At 31.7% G+C, this 16,599-nt stretch overlaps 1 long non-coding RNA gene across 1 annotated transcript; it reads left to right on the top strand.

The window, feature by feature from the left end:
• Positions 1-9,815: 9,815 nt before the first annotated feature.
• Positions 9,816-15,696, top strand: LOC135152068 (uncharacterized). The gene is made up of 4 exons (XR_010291168.1): positions 9,816-10,018; positions 10,604-10,819; positions 10,911-11,117; positions 15,353-15,696. It is a non-coding gene; the product is annotated as an uncharacterized LOC135152068 (long non-coding RNA).
• Positions 15,697-16,599: the final 903 nt, after the last annotated feature.

Raw genomic sequence — 16,599 nt, 5'->3', positions numbered from 1 at the left:
CTGAATCACTGTGCGCCCGTCTGAATAAAAGTACTCTAAACGTTGATAATGAGTTGGAGTTACCAAAAAAGCCATTTATGTGCATGTACTTTATATATATCGCTCAAGTACGGGGGAAGAGTAGTTTAATTAGGTTGGGATGAGAGCTTGATTTACTTACTGCACCAGGATCCTCTCTTTTATATACATGTCGTCCTTGGTATCAGTTGCTTGTAAGCAAAAGTTATCATCCTTTAATCAGTAGCCACTTTCTGTTAGGGACTAATACTGTTTATTACTATATTCTAAGGCAACTGGCATATACAGCAATTTTGCTATATCAGAAACTCAACGGCCATAGGCTAACATAAATAGAGAAGAGGGCAATATTGGATTTGACATGGATAAAAATGGGAGGGGTTGAATTGAGAGGAGGGACCAGGTAGTTGAAGTTGGCGTAGCTGGTTAATTGGATGATTTTACATGTTTGGCAAGGTGATGTTGCAGGGGCGCAGTGTGGTCCTCTCCTTTGTTATCAAGTTTAAGTCATTTGGGAACACATAATCATCCCTCTCCCCTCCCTAAATTTACAAAGGACATCGCCCAGCCTCGGGCCACCTCTTTCTCTCTATCTCATTGTACTATACTTGCACTAAAGCACAGGTAAATGGTAAAACCAAGAACACATTTTGTATTACGGTAAATCGCACAATGTACATTTACTTGAAAAATGTAAACTCTGTCTCCTTTGCTGCTTATTTCGGATTATATGTCCGTTGTATGTTTAGTGGTTTTTATTTGATCACTCGCATATATATAATTAACCGTACGTCAATGGCCTTAGCCGAGTGATTTTTAATTTAACATCCATGCATTGAGGCAAAAGAGCTAAATGCCAAAGAATTTTTTGTCAAAGTCCATTGATTTCTTGATCAGTACTGCACTACTGCTTGCTTTCTCGGATTCCTCAATCGAAGTATACTTTTATACTGTCGGTTAAACTCAAAAGCTATTCTTTTCCACTTTGACGCGAATCATGTAGAGATCTGGGAGAGAGGGGGGGGGGGAGGGAGAGACTAGAGAGGGAGGGGGGGGCGAGAGAGAGAGAGGGAGAGAGGGAGAGAGGGAGGGAGAGAGAGAGAGAGAGAGAGAGAGAGAGAGAGAGAGAGAGAGGGAGGGAGGGAGGGGGAGAGAGAGAGAGAGAGAGAGAGAGAGAGAGAGAGAGAGGGGGAGAGAGAGAGGGGGAGTTGATTGTCTTGTTGCGGGCTTGCGGGTATATATTGTGTGATAGAATGATAGTTATAGGGGGTTGCATGTGTTCAGAGCGTCAGCTAGGTCTGCATAGAGTATCCATCTAAAATGGTAATTTAATGATACAAACTCATACACATAGAGCAATGTATATGGTGTAATCTGTCTGCATTTACAGTCTGTCCGCTATATATGTGTGCATGCTTCACCTTTATAGCAAATTATTCCTATCCGCTACTGTTCCCATCTTCTTCTTATATACGAGTAATCCTTCCTTTTCCTCTCCATTATACACGACAAGTCCCTCTCCTCCTTTCTTCCTCAGCTACCTAGCCTTTTTACTATCTTCATCACTATTTCAACCCCACTGCCCTTTTCTTTTATTTAATTTCCTTCTTATTTAATCAACTATCCTAAACATATATATATATATAGGATTATTCAAATTCGACCTCTGCACACACACAACTCACAACTCACATGTGTGTGTGTATATATAAAATGGTCCCCCCTGGGGTGTACTCGATCGACATTGCTTTAAAATCCACATCAGAGAACCCTAACAACAACCCTTCATTGATTGGAGTCCCCTTGCCATTAAAATCAAAGTGGTTTTAATAGATGAAGAGAGCTAGCTAGATTTTGAGGGGACCATTTCATTTTAGTTATCATGCCTTTCCACTTTTCATTTCAACTGCATGCACCACTTGTGATTCATTCCTACATATATATCATATAATCCAAAACTATATTTATATAAATGACGCTTAATTACTTTGCTTAATGATTTCCTTTTCAATATACTTCTCGAATTTTGTCATCTTGTGGCCACATCTCTTCTTGCCTCTTGCTTGAGATCGATATTATATATATATGCCTTCATATTTAAACAAATTCTGGTATAGAGTTGGCAGATAATTGCATCAATCGATCCTATGTGGTATAATGATGATAGATTGTAACTAGTGTCCACTTGTGCAGGACTTGTGGACATGAAATAATTGTAAACTCTAGATCCAAATGTTTGGTCCCCCTGGCTCAAATGAGGCCACCAAGATTGATGCGTCAACATCCTGAGAATAATCACACATTCTCTCTTTATAAATCATATGGCTTCTTCTGTACCTAGCATATACATTTGCTTACATAAATTACAAATAATATAATATGGCCTTTTCTCATCTCGCTAGCTCGCTGAAGCTGCAGCAGGCAGTCGCGAGCGAGTGCATAAATATTGTCTGTGTGTCATGTGTTTTGGACTTCTTAGGGGAGGTGTTGCTTTCTTGTGTTCAATTATTCCTCTTGATACATGATTTCCCAGCTTTCACAAAAGTTGGCTTGATGATGACTCTGCCTATGAACAACTACTGTCTTGGGTCCTCTCCCCCTTTCTTTTTCTTCCCTGCAGAATGTGTTTTTGCTAATCAGTGGTTGACATGCCCCCAGATCCACGAACCCATGATCTTTATATCTTCATGTTTAGCATTTCTGTGTTCCTTATGAGATAGAACTCTTTATCCTGTCTGTCTGGATCACATATAAAAAGATTTATTCGGAAGCATATGCATCATTATTCTTTGTTCGACGAAAACACAATGTGTCTTGTAATCATGCGGGAATTAATTATTATTTGCTTCATAAATTATATACACCATATTATAAAACCATGTGCGTTCTTTTAATATTTATGTTCACCCCTTAATAATTTAATATAATTTTAATAAACCTTGTGTCAATAATAAATTATAACATGTATAATATACTTTGTTTTATATTAATAACTAGATAATATATGTTTATTTAATTATTTATTTTATTATATAGTTACGGGATTTGAGCCTTTAACTTTAATACCCTGTATAGTGAAATTTAGAAATTCAATTTGAAGGATCCAATATATATTCTTATTTTTTTGAAAAAGGAAAGTAATTCAATAATGAAAAGTCATACATATGCAGATATATAATCGAAATTGAACAAATGCAAAATCATATCGTTGTTTAATTATTTCTTCTTCGGTATGTAACTAAGCAATTTTTTGAAGAGATACGTACATGGTGTAATACTCTCACGGTTGTTTTGAATAATCGACCATAAATACATCTCATATAAATCTTTATCGCTGAATCAACACCATGAAAATTCCGTAGATCTGTAATGTCAATATGATGAACGACAATAAATTACCCAAACAAAAACCAAACTAAGGAGAAACCAAATAAAATTTAAATAAATTGAAAACTTATATATTGAAGAAAAATTAACAAGAGCTTAATTAAGAGTAATAAAAAGATGCCAAGAGAGAGAATTTTAGGGTGGATCAAATCAATTGATATAATGATTATAATCAACGCTTATGACCCGTGCCAAACACCGATTTAAATAAATTTTTAAAATTTAAAATTTTTATAATTAGAATGATTTTTATTTGATTGCGCGATCATTTTCATTATTTAGATATAAAACTTTATATATATTAATTTGATCCTATTATAAAATTTTGTTTTTCTAAAAAAATTATTCTAAAAAATACGTGTTATGATATGAATTAATTTCAGTGTTCTGTTTTATTTTTATACCCTGTTTTACATTAAATTTTATTCAATAATTTTTTTTACAATAATAATCAAATTTTGATAATTTAGTACTTTTCGACGTTCCATCTCAAGGGATACTTGATCAATTGAATGCTTGTGCGAAAGAAAACTCGATCATGTGATGTCAATAGCCATGAATCACGACCAATGAGGAGGCATGCAGATGGGCTTTTGGAGATTGCAGCCTGTGCATGTAACTGGATCACCCACCTGGGGTGGATGTGTTGGATGAACCTGTCACCGTAACTATATTCTTCGTTTCTCATATCTGTTGTTCTCGACGTTATAAGTCTACTTACTGAAAATTTTCAATCGTTTATTATTCAAAATTGGCCGGAAATCGGAGTAAATTTTTGAGGATGGATATTATGTGTGTAGCATGTGTATGCATATATAACAAGCACAAAAATAAATGGGGTATAATATAAATGATCAACCCTCAACTGTCAATTTGAGAAGAGTCCTGAAGTGGGTATGTGTAGTGTTGGACCACCAAAAGCATCCTCTCAGATGTTGCATATATCAACGCTGCTGCTTGATGCTACCGGGTAGATAATCTCCTCACTTGCCATTATTATACGTAGTTAACGTTGGTTTTACACGTCTGCCAAACTGTTAGGGCTAAATAATAGTAAAGCGTTATACTTGGTCCTTTAATTTGGCGATAACTGGTCATCAGTGAAGATGAGGACTTTACTTCAGCAAAATATGTATATAAAAAGAAAGGATATTTTGATGTGGTACCACCACTTTAATTTATAATTTCTATCATATTTTCCCTTCATTAACTCTCATTTTTCACATATAATATTCTCATTAATTTTATGTGTAGAACATAATTAATTGATTTAAAATAATATATGATATATTAATGATCAAGATTCAATTATAAAATTTGAATATATCACTTATTTTCACTTAGTTTAACATGTTTCAAGAATCAAGGTTTTATGTATTTTTTTTAAAAAAATTAAAATATACAATTTATTTTACGATCTTAAATCAATTTTATCACGCTTTATGGAACATTGTATGTACAAAATCATATATACATATATCACAGAAAAATAAAATTTGTGATGGCAACATTGACAAGACAATTATATTATGGTAAAATTTGTGATGGCAACATTGACAAGACAATTATATTATGGTATCAGTGAGATTAAAAGTATGCATATTAGGCGTTCAATGGTTAAGAGTTATGTGTAATCTTATTACAAGATATTAGTTATATATAGCCAACATCAATGAATTAACTATATTTTCAGACAAAGATAATGTTTAATTGGAATAAATAAAATTTTGCATATTATTTATAATTTTTAATAATGGTATAATATATTGAATTTTAACTAAAAATTTTTGGAGGGTTGGACATATATATATATTTTAAGAAATTTATATATCAAGGGTGTGCATATGTCGTTTCCATAATTAATTTATAATTAGTTTTTTAGTAAAATGCTAGGTATCAAAATGTTCTCAAATTTTTCCCCTTTCTTTTTCTTCCCTGCAGAATGTGTTTTTGCTAATCAGTGGTTGACATGCCCCCAAATCCACGAACCCATGATCTTTATATCTTCATGCTTAGCATTTCTGTGTTCCTTATGAGATAGAACTCTTTATCCTGTCTGTCTGGATCATATATAAAAAGATTTATTCTCAAGCATATGCATCATTGTTCTTTGTTCGACGAAAACACAATGTGTCTTGTTATCATGCGGGAATCAATTATTATTTGCTTCATAAATTATATACACCATATTATAAAACCATGTGCGTTCTTTTAATATTTATGTTCACCCCTTAATAATTTAATGTAATTTTAATAAACCTTGTGTCAATAATAAATTATAACATGTATAATATACTTTGTTTTATATTAATAACTAGATAATATATGTGTATTTAATTATTTATTTTATTATTTGGTTAGGAGATTTGAGCCTTTAACTTTAATACCCTGTACAGTGAAATTGAATGATCAAATATATATTCTTATTTTTTTGAAAAAGAAAAATAATTTAATGAAAAACCATGCATCTTACAGATATATAATCGAAATTGAACAAGCGCATAATCATATCGCTGTTTATTTATTTCTTCTTTGATATGCAACTAACTAATTTTTTGAAGAGATGTGTACATGGTGTAATATTCTCACCGTTTGTTTTGAGCAATCGACCATAAATACATTCAATATAAATTTTTATCATTGAAGAAAATTCCGCAGATCTGTATAATCTCAGGCAGAATGAACGACAATAAACCCAAACAAAAATCAAACTAAGGGAAAACCAAATAAAACTTTTTTTTTTTTGAAAAGCAAATAAAACTTAAATAAATTGAAAATTATTGAAGAAACATTAAAAAGAGCTTAATTAAGAGTAATAAAAAGAGAGAGAATTTTAGGGTGGATCAAATCAATTGATATAATGATTATAATCTACGCTTATAACCCGTGTCAAACACCGATTTAAATTATTTTTTAAAATTTAAAATTTTATTATAATTATAATGATTTTTATTTGAATGCATTATCATTTTCATACTCTATCATTATTTAGATATAAAACTTTATATATATTCATTTGATCCTATTATAAAATTCTGTTTTTTTGTAAAAAAATTATTCTCAAATACGTGTTATAACTACTTACTGCGTTTGTGTAGAGTGTAGGCAGCAGGTATATATATGGTTTGATAGCGCCTTAGTGAGCCAGTGACAGAAAACGACCCGGCTGAAACTTTTACTCATAAAATTTTCAATCGTTTATCATTCAGAATTAGCCGGAAATCGGATATTATGTGTGCAGCATGTGTATGCATATATACCAAGCACAAAAATAAATGGGGTATAATATAAATGATCAGCCCTTAAGAGCATCTCCAAGGGGCTCTCTAAATAAGCTCTTAACTTCATATTTAAAGAGCAAAGCAAAAATTAGAGCTCCAATGGGCTCCTTGAAGCTCTTTAAAAATTTAAGAGCTCATCATCTCTCCTCTTTTTTAAAGAGCATGTAAGAGCTCTTAACTTTTTTTTCATGAATATAATATTAGTTCTCTCCAACTTTACCTCCAACATCTCTCTCTTTTTACTTTTCCCTCTCATTAATATGAATAAAATATGAATAAGGAGCAAGTACAAAGAGGAGCATTGAAGTTGAAATCTTTTTCAATGTCTTAATTCACTAGGAGCCAAATATTATATTATATTTTAAAGAGTGATTTAAGAGCACCATTGAAGATGCTCTAACTGTCCATTTGAGAAGAGTCCTGAAGTGGATGCATGTATGTGTTGGACCACCAAAAGCATCCTCTCAGATGTTGCATATATATATCAACGCTGCTGCCTGCTGCTTGATGCTATCGGGTAGATAATCTCCTCACTTGCCATTATTATACGTAGTTAACTGTTAGGGCGAAATAACAAAGCGTTATATATTGGTCCTTTAATTTGGCGATAACTGGTCATCAGCCAAGATGATCAGGACTTTACTAGTAATTTATGAAAGAACTCATATGCTGAAACCAAAATATGTATATAAAAAGAAAGGATATTTTGATGTGGTACCACCACTTTAATCTATAATTTCATCGTATTTTCCCTTTCCATTAACTATCATTTTTCACATATAATACTCTCATTTTATGTGTAGAACATAATTAATTGATTTGAAACAATAAATGATATATCTATGATCAAAATTCAGTTATAAAATTTGAATATATCACTTATTTTCACTTAGTTTAACATGGTTCAAGAATCAAGGTTTTATGTATTTTTTCAAAAATTTTAATATATATAATTTATTTTACGATCTTAAATCAATTTTATCATGTTTTATCAAAAATTGTATGTACAAAATCATATATACACATATCACAGATAAAAATAAAATTTGTGATGGCATCATCGATCGACAAGGCAATTATATTATGGTATCAGTATGATTAAAAGTATGCATGATTGAGCGCTCAATGGTTAAGAGTTTATCTCAAATTTTTTCTCTTGTCAATTGTTTTAATTTTAAAAAAATTAGGACAAAATAGGATACACGATTTTTTTTTCTTTCTGAATAATCTCAAATTTAACTATAGTCTGATTAGCTAACTCCTCCCGTTACCTTTGGTTTTCTCAACATCTGAACATCCTCAATATTACGTGTCAAATGTAACCTTGACTAAATTATGTTCAATATATTAAAGTTTATCAATTCCAAATTCTGATACGTGCCTTGTAAAGGATCGCAAATGAATTAACACAAAGGGACCCGCTAGAATTATGAAACAGGTATGGAGTAATATAGTTGTCCTATTTCTTGTTTTGGTTTGATATAGATATTATCATTTTGTATGGCTGTCTTTAGTTCGCTAGTGATTTTGAAGTGTACTCTAACAAGGGACCAGATGCCCCACCGACAGTACTACAGAATATGAGGATGGTTGACATGGATTCAAATATACAATGCATGGATCCACACTGTTTGAGCTTCCTACATTTAGTTTCTGCAGAAACTGTTGCTGAAACATCACCGTCCATACAGATTTTCCAAGGATTTGATGTTGAATCATGAATATTTTTTCTCAATACTTATACTTAATACTCACATATTCAAACCATAGATGTCTTCTTTTTTTGTCAGGTAAAGCTATATATATCTATCAACTTTAATTCTTCTCCATGCAAATCATATGTTTACGCATTAGTGTTAGATATCATACTTACCAATACAGAATAATCTGATATATTTCTATTTCATATCATATTTGGTGACTTCTATTTAAACTTAATTATAATGATAATTAGCAAATTTTAAATACTCAACAGAGCCTGTAAATTATAAAAATAATATAATAAGAACGACATCATATGAATAGTATAATATACTAGCTAGTCTATAATAGGTGTGCATAGTTAATTTATAATATTTTTTCTATTTTTATTATAATTTGGTTAATTTATTTTACTCTTTCTTGGATTGTTTGTATCTCTGTCTTATTTTAATTAATAAATAACAAATTATATAAATAACGAGAAACCAACATGTCAAATCTTGTTGCCTCTAACGTGTTATACTCGAAGATTAATCGCAAAACTAGAATTAATTCAATATAAATTTAAATTTTTATGTAACTATATGTTCATATAGTATAAATTCATAATCATCTTATAAACTCAATACATCATTAATTTATAAAATTTATTTATCACTAAAATAATATATGTACTTTTAATTTTATCACACAAAAGACTGTATTGTTTTATTATTTTTATCCTAATAAAATTAAATTTTCAATTTTTTAATAATTGACCGAGTTTTGACCGACTATACTGATTTCTGATTGATTAATCCGATCTTTGACAGTCTTTTCAAAAAATAATTTTTGAACCAATTAACACTTAATCGTAACAGAACTTGACCAAACAACTATTAACATTGATTAATTTTAAATTTTCATCGATTTTTTAGCACAGCTAATAATTTGTAAATATCTAACATAATTTTACAAGAGCACAAGTTAAAGACTAAGGGGTATTTCAAAAAAAAAAAAAAAAAGTTAAAGACTAAAGGGTCGTTTGGTCGTTTGGGTTAGCTTAAAAGAAGTGAATTCTTGCTTATAGTAAAGAAGTGGAGTAAAAGTGAGAAGTAAATAAGTCGATAAAGTGTTTGGAAAAGAAGGAGAAGCTGTGAGAGAAGCTGACATTTGCAGTTTCTTAAAAGTGCTTCTACTTCTTTACACAAGCAGGTCAAGAAAAGCAGAAGCAGCTCCCAAACAAACACCACCTAATTTTCACTTATAACTTATAAACAAATTTATAAGTACCTTTTTTTAAAGGAAAAACTTTATAAGTACTTAAAAGTTTTTTAAACAAAACCGGCCCATAGAGTATAAATTAATTGACTGGATTTCGTAGGGAGACATTGGGCTTTGACTTCACATCGCCCCATACTTTGAGCCTCAAAATTCAATTAGTACTAGATTATTAATTGCATACCCGACCCACCCAATTCTGTTCAAGTAGTAAAAACAGTAAGCGGGCCTGACATCGGCGCCAAACATCTTCGCGGGAAACCTAAACCTCGTCAAATACTTCTGAATGTTATGCGGGCAATTGTTTCCACTTTCGTACTCGCGGCCTGTCTGAATTCTTGATTGTTCAATCTTCCGAGCGTTTGAGTAAGGTCTGATATCTTAATCATAATGTTTGTTTGTTCTCGGTTTTTACTTTTTATTGATTTCCTTAAATTCTTCTGCAATCTAATCATATAAATTGTTTCTTGTTTTTCACTGCAATTGATGTCTTGTAAGCTGTATTTCTTGCTTTATCAGCTGCAGTATTTTGGGTTTTAAACTCTGAGTACTAGAAAGGGGTATTAATTGACAAATTAAAAGAGTTATTCATGTTTCAGTTTTTTTTTTTTTTTTTTTTACGGATTTGTGACGAGGACTTGTATAATCTATTGATTTTTATGCAGTTGTAATGTGTTCAGAGTTTGGAACTCGAATCTTGGGGTTTCCCCGGGGGGGGGGGTGGGGGGTGGGGGGGGGGGGGTATTAGTCATTACTTTCATTGTCTTTGTTCCAGGCATTAGCTTCTGCGGCATTACTCATTAGATATGTTTCGGTCTTTGTGATTCATACTGATGAATATTGTATCCCATTATTCAATCCAATTGTATGTAGATTTAAATTAAGTAATTAAAAGGACTTTGGTTTCTGCTGGCTGCCATTAGTATTTTAACCGTATATATTTCTGAATGTTGCAGAAGGCTGTCACAGTTTTTTGTGTTTGAGGTGGAAAACCATACCTTGAAAACCTGACATTGGTAGAAGAAATAGTTGCTTATGATGTGAAATCATATTAGTCATTACTTTCATTGTCTTTGTTTCAGGCATTAGCTTCTGCGGCATTACTCATTAGATATGTTTCGGTCTTTGTGATTCATACTGATGAATATTGTATCCCATTATTCAATCCAATTGTATGTAGATTTAAATTAAGTAATTAAAAGGACTTTGGTTTCTGCTGGCTGCCATTAGTATTTTAACCGTATATATTTCTGAATGTTGCAGAAGGCTGTCACAGTTTTTTGTGTTTGAGGTGGAAAACCATACCTTGAAAACCTGACATTGGTAGAAGAAATAGTTGCTTATGATGTGAAATCAAATGTGTTTCATGAAACTTCTCCACCTCTTTCCTCTCAGCTCGATGGGCTTTTTGATGACCTCCACTCTCCACAGGATTGAGCTGAACAAAATGTTGTGAACTATGAATTACAGGTATGATAAATTATGTTCATATCACGTTTTGGGAATATCTTTTATCAAGTCCAAATCAAGGTCGAGTTGATGCTCTGTTCTGTGAAAAGTAGTGTGTATATAGTATAGATACAAAAAAGTAAACAAGAGACATATAGTTCAATAAGATGGGGAAAGGGGGAAGACAAAATAAACACGAATAAAGGTTGTACTAAGACAGAAGAACTACATTTTCTTGTGTCTTTTCTCTAGTACAGTAAGACCTCTATCAATTAATACGTCTGGATTGCTAAATTTTATCAATTTATCGAGATTATTAAATAATTGAGGTTAAATATATACTGTCACTATTATTTTTGGGGAAAAAAACCTTAGTTCAAATATTAATTTATCACGGATTATTAATTAATCAAGGTTTTACTGTACTTTGCATAAGAGCAAGTCCAACAGTGTCCTAGTTGGAGCCCTAAATATAATATAAAAAATTATATCCTAGTAGTTTAGGACATATTCTACTAATTTCAACTCCAACAATGAGCCTTATTTTCACTATATGTTTAATATTTTATTATTAAAAGTTCACTTTCATCATTAAAACATAATATAAAATAGAGATAGAAAGAGAGTGTTGGTAAGAATTTATTATGAAATATGGGATAGGGCAAGGAGAGAGAGTGCCTCAAAAATAAGGCTTGAATGGGTTGTCCTAGTGATATAGGGCATCACTAGGACATTGTTGGATCAAGTTTTTTCATCAAATGCCCTATATTATGACTTAGGACACTAAATAGGGCAGCTGTTGGACTTGCTCTAAAGTGATTAGGATGAAATCATTTAAGCTTTATATATTTGCTCGTAACACAAGTAGGTAGCATATATTATATGCCTAAACTATTGTTGCTTATAATCTAGGAAGCATGAGTGTGGGCGCGGGAGTGCGCGGTACGGGGATACGAGAATTTGACAAATTTAAAATATGGGGATTCGGCAAATAATAATATATTAAAAATATATATTATGCATGTATTTTAAGAGTCATATATATTTAAACTAAATAATCAAAAATTAAGTTTATTCTTAACAATTTATATAATAATTATTTGATAGCACAATTGCTGCATTATAAAGTAGTTAAGTGAATAAGTAATTAACTAATTACAAAATTAATTATTAAACAAGAACCAAAAATTAAGTGCGCAGTGTTGCGGGTTCATTAAGAATCCCTGCCTTCTAGCTTATTATATTAGAATTGCCTTTAACCATTACTCACAACTTTATAATAACGAATAATAAAAACACGCAAGGATAACCACTTGAGAGCTTATATTCCTTACGATAATCACATTCTTATTTTCTTTTCTAGCCCATCTTTATTAGAAGTCAAAAAGTAATATATAGTGGGTGTCATTCTTCACTTAAAGTTTAAATGGAAGCATATTGTAGGCATGCGTTACCGAGTTAGTGATATATCATTTTTAGTTCTTTTCCTTTTCAAATTTGACGTGGGCTTGCCTTTCTAATGTTATGCCCCGCTGTCTAATATAATTAGGTCACACATGATCTAAATCAAGTAGGTAGCAATATATAAGTACCGCTACTTTTTTGTTCAGGCCAATCGAACAATTAAAGTTCTATTTTGACTTCGCTTTAATTGGATTCAGTTTATTTATAAACTTTTGTGGAGGTCTCCTTGTGTTCACAAGCGTCTTGATGTATCTTGTTAACAATTTCACCGCCTGCTTCTTCTAATTAACCCCTTGTTCAAGTAAGGGCTCTTCTAAATATTCTCGCAAGAAATTCCAAAATTTGGGTTGGCTTCGATCATCCATCTTAGACACTCAGTATCTCGTCTAAGTTCTTTGTATTCATCTGGTTCATCCTCTTTTTTCACAAGACATTAATCGAGGTATGTAACTCTACCTCTATATTTGTAGTTAAACTATGTTCGCACTATTATTCATATCCATGCGGTACACATACATATGCACATGTTTTTCCTCTTTTGGTGGATCGCATTCATGTGCTTGTCTTCATGAAAATGGACATGCTTGCTCTTTTTTTCTTTTTTATTGGTGAAATTGTTAAGAAGATACATCAAGACGCTTGTAAACACAAGGACACCTCCACAAAAGTCTATAAATAAACTGAATCCAATTGAAGCGAAGTCAAAATAGAACTTTTAATTGTTCGATTGGCTTGAACAAAAAAGTAGCAGTACTTTTATATTCCTACCTACTTGATTCAATTCATGTGTGACCTAACTATATTAGACAGCGGGGCGGAGAACTTAACATTAGTGATGCGAACCTGTGTGAAATCAAAGAAATATGATATTGGGGATTAATAGAAAACAACATGATAGTAGCACAAGCACAATGAGGCGGAGTCAAAAAGAAAGGAGTGGGATACGGGGCCCGAAGAAGATTTGTTCGAGAAAATAAATGCGAATATGAAGAGAAGAAGAATAGGTGATAGGGTGCGTAAAAGGCTGGAAAAAAAAATAAAAGGCCTGGATATGTACGAAAGTGGCAAGACGTGTTTGTGTTAGGTGGCTCACTTTCAAAGCTTCGAGGTAGCCAAAGGAAGTGACTTGTAGAAATCTGAACTGATTTACTTATAAATTTAAAGAAGTGGATTATATTAGACTGTGGATGTGTTGATAAGTGGATTTTTAATTTTATATTTTTTGAAAATATAGAAGAATTAAATTACTAGACTAGCTAAAGGAGAAAAAGAAAATAGAGCTTGTGCTTCAAGGAGTGGGAATTATTATTTTTGGATTTAAATTTATTTTCGTCTTTACATGACAAAAGGAATTCGGGAGTAGTTATATATGAAAATTAATGGGTATAGAGATTATTCACTTGAAGATTTAAGAAAAAGTTAAGCAGGGTAAATTTAATGACCAGGCAGTGAACCCGTGTCACTGATATCAACTAGGAGGCGGGAGCTGTCCCTTGTGCATTGAAGATCAGTACATGCATAGGTAGAATTCGGCCTGCATCGCGTATTGTGGACAAAGGCCCACTGTAGAATGTGGATAAGTACATATGATATCTCTATATTTTTGGGTGGACGATACTCTGTATGGACCTTCGTTATATTATTTTCTCCTTTTAGCTCTGGAGCAACCTGACCAAACTCTAGTTTTTACTCATGAACAGGCTCATCCATTGGAATATGTGACTGACAAAAACTTGCATAACCTTTAAGGGTACAATAACATTAGTAAATATTAAATAAATGAGTATCAGGCTTCTGTGATCTCGTTAGATTTTCTGGGCTGATAAATTTGCAAAATGAAAAGCTTTATATGAAAACTTGACCACTGCAACTAATAATATTGCAAAACTAACAAAGAAAATGAGGATTTCAAGTGCTTGCTTTTGTTTCCTAATAAAATCTAACTAAAATTCTGTTCATCCAGACATTGTATTCTCCGATCTTTGTATATATTACAATTTGTCAAGAATTAATAAATAAATAAATTTCTTGCGATCTTTTTGAATCATCATATAGATGATGTGTGTCCCTCCCAGAATATCTTTTTATTGACAATATGGTTTTCCGCGCTCTTTTACTTCTTTAATGGACCAGAGGCATTTCTTTAATTATTTTTCACATGTTCTTGACTGAATGATTTCATTAGGATTTTAACATTGCGCACATCAGTAGTAATCAAACAAATTAATTTTTCCTAGTATGCGTTATTTTCTATATTCCTGTTTTTCTTTCTACCTTCAAATGTTTATTTTAGTTGTTGACGGTGCCAAGTGGGAATCCATTTTACGGCTTAATCCTTCTGTTCAATCACAATCCCTGTTAAAATTGGTACTATGTATTTTAGATAGAGTTAACAGTTGTTCAGGGAGTAGTAAAGTACTTTCAGCTCATTACGTGGTGCATTTCACATCATCTTTGAATTAAAATTCTCTCCAGCTTTAGAGGTGGAATTCTTGGTTGTGCCTTTTTAGTTTTACTAAACGTTTTTAGCTGAAGTTAATACTTAGTGCGTTGTAGTGGGTTGTTCTCTTAGGTTTGTAATGTTGTAAGAAATCAACACAGGTAGAAAGATTTTAATGGCTGCTTTACATGGTTTCATGTGGTAACTTGTCGAACTAGTTATTCTGTTTATATTTTCACGAATGAGGTGATATGTTCTTTATAATTTTTTGAATAAGGGATGAGTAAAGGGCATTCAGATAGATGGTCTCCTCTATCACAGTTGTATATTTGTGTCTTTTTGATTCATACAGGAGATCCTTTGCTCTGTTCTAAGAGTAACCTTTGAGGCCAGGCCTACAAATCCGCGGTGAAACAAAGACTCAACTGCAAACTAGCTAGATCAATTGAAAAGGAAGAATTTGCAAGACGCAGTTATACAGGCGTAATATCGTTATTTCTGCTGAGTTGTATCAGTATGAATATCCCTGCTGAGTTCTATACGTATGAATACCTATTTCTGTTTGTATTTCTTTCTGTACGTTCGAGTTGACTAGAAGATCATTATGATCTTGATTGAACTTTGCACGCCCGGTGGATCTTTTTATGATCTTATTTGTATTATATTAAGTTGATCAACGTTATTTTTTAGTACAAATTTGAAAAGAGTATGAACAAGTGTCTTACACTAATATATATATTTTAGGCAACTTATACTGTTACAAATCGGAAACGAGTATGAATAAACTAGTCTGAATTATATATGATATAAATATAAATTTATATTCTATATAAATATTTTATAAATAATAACTACTTGTCTACTATTACATATATTTTGTGGAGTCATGATAATTAATTGATATTATTTTTTATTATATCATGAATTTTAATTTTATTTAAAACCAATTCATTCAGATCTGGTGTATAACAAAATTTCGGCCCGATTTGACGTTGAAGAAATGACATTTCAATTTTCTATTATGCATTTTAGTCTTGTTCTGTGTTGGGCTTACCAACCCTAAATACAAATATATAATAATATTCTTGTGATTCATTTTTTTCTTCTTTAAACATGAAAAATACTTCCAAATCATCCTTTTTAATGTATTTTTCATTGCAGGTCTCATTAAATTTATCGTACAAATCGAACACCATCTTTTTCTATGTTAAATTTATTAAAAACAAACACGCAAAAATTTGATGACAGGTTATACACTGAGATCACTTATATCTAATTGATCAACCTTTATATTAAATTTTTTATATTTCGTTATGTAAGATGATGTTAAAGATGCAAATATCCGAATAACAACAATATATTAAAATATTTATATTCTAATATTTAATCTAAAATGTCAAAATATATGATTAGAATTAAGTAAATGACATAATAAAATTGTATATATTCACATATACACATCCGGGGTGGGTTCTGGTACAAACTTACAAACTTTATACGTTCAACATATATATAATTTGAGTTCAACATTTTTTTAACATATTTTGTTGAACATCGACTAAAATTGTGTTGGAGAAGTACATAAACTAATTTTTCAAC

Source organism: Daucus carota, chromosome 4 (genome assembly GCF_001625215.2).
Source record: "Daucus carota subsp. sativus chromosome 4, DH1 v3.0, whole genome shotgun sequence".
In the NCBI taxonomy this organism is placed as follows: Eukaryota; Viridiplantae; Streptophyta; class Magnoliopsida; order Apiales; family Apiaceae; genus Daucus; species Daucus carota.
This window is presented reverse-complemented; position numbering and strand designations above follow the sequence as displayed.